The 1411-nt window shown below is 33.7% G+C and overlaps 1 long non-coding RNA gene across 1 annotated transcript; it reads left to right on the top strand.

The window, feature by feature from the left end:
• The first annotated feature begins 243 nt into the window (after window positions 1-243).
• Window positions 244-1088, top strand: LOC149690961 (uncharacterized). Its single transcript, XR_016383574.1, has 3 exons — window positions 244-555; window positions 657-874; window positions 947-1088. It is a non-coding gene; the product is annotated as an uncharacterized LOC149690961 (long non-coding RNA).
• The last annotated feature ends 323 nt before the right edge of the window (window positions 1089-1411 follow it).

The following is a 1411-nucleotide window of genomic DNA, read 5'->3' as shown; positions in this document are numbered from 1 at the left end:
AGCATACGGCCCTGTCCTTAAAAAAACTCCTGTAAAGGAGGTTGTAAAGTGAAAACTTGTACAATCCCGAAAAGTGCTTTAACGCTCAAGGACAAAGCTTTCCGCAATATTAATAAATCAAGAAACTTTGAAAAAAAGAGCAACGCAGTGTTCTCGCCTTCAAAAGTGAGAAAACGTAAAAGTTTAAAAGACCTAATTTCACCAACTAAAGAAAAAGGGAAATTGTAAGTCTCGAGGAGACTACTCCACAAAGGCGAAAAAACTTGTTCAGAAACCTCGATTTTTCACCTTTGAAAGATGATGGAAATCATGAAATCTGTCAAGGAACTAATGGAATATCGGAATTTAACCACTAAAGAGGGCGTACACTACATAAAAAGGCTTTGCAATTTAACCAATATTCAGATCGTCGAAATTTAAGACAAGTTTATCCTTATTCTCCTAATCATAATCTGGATCCTAAATATACAAATATGAAAGAAGGAGCTTTTACTGAGAGAAGTTACGAGGCAACAATAATGGAGAGACAGACTAAAGGCCAAAATTTCGACTCAGGTAATATCATTAAAAAAAAAGGTTTTGTTGGTGGAGACAAGGTAGATTCCAATATCAAAGATGACAAAACAAGATTATATAAGTTATGATTTTTTTCCTAGATCGTAATGACGAAAAATTTAAAAAAGCTGTCATGCTAATGCTCACAGATCTTAATACAAAAATGGATTTGCTACTTAATCACAGTAAAGAAACTTTTAGTTGAAATCGTACGGAGTTCTTTGATAATGAAGGGTTTCCAAAACTACCAATTAGTTCCCTCAAAGACCTGAAAACTGTTGAAAGTCTTTTGGACAATGACGAGATACGAAAACAAGCTGTATGTGTTTTTGGTATTTCTTCTTAACAATATTTTTATAAATAGTTTTTTGCAAAAACTCTCTTTCCCTAGATTATGAATTTTTCAACTTTTGGAGGTAGGAAGCCATCTGATTGCTGTAAGAGAATTTTCAGCAAAGTAATAGCACACGAAATAGTACTCAAGTTTAACTGGGTTGGTTCGCAACAGAAGTTTCGATCGCCGAATTAAAGCTTAAGAACGTCATAGTAGGTGATGATCTACCAAAAGTAGCGCATAAAGTGGAAAAATTAATTTATCGGCTACAAATACTTATACTTCTAGGTGCAAAACAAACCAATTTTAAAGGCATTAAAGAATTTGTTGTTGAAAGCACTGTTCAGAAATTCTTAAGAGGTGCTTCAGATCGAAATGGAGGGCGGAGAAGACGTGCAAAGAAAGCTGGAATGTCAAAAGAAACTAGCGAAGACGAACACTATAATGTAGATGATGACTAAAATGATATTTAAATGTGCAATAATAATTGTGGAAAATAAACTTGCATAAAAATAACAAAAG

This window comes from Phalangium opilio, unplaced genomic scaffold (genome assembly GCF_054372755.1).
Source record: "Phalangium opilio isolate 3A_F unplaced genomic scaffold, DU_Popi_V2 ptg000026l_1, whole genome shotgun sequence".
In the NCBI taxonomy this organism is placed as follows: Eukaryota; Metazoa; Arthropoda; class Arachnida; order Opiliones; family Phalangiidae; genus Phalangium; species Phalangium opilio.
This window is presented reverse-complemented; position numbering and strand designations above follow the sequence as displayed.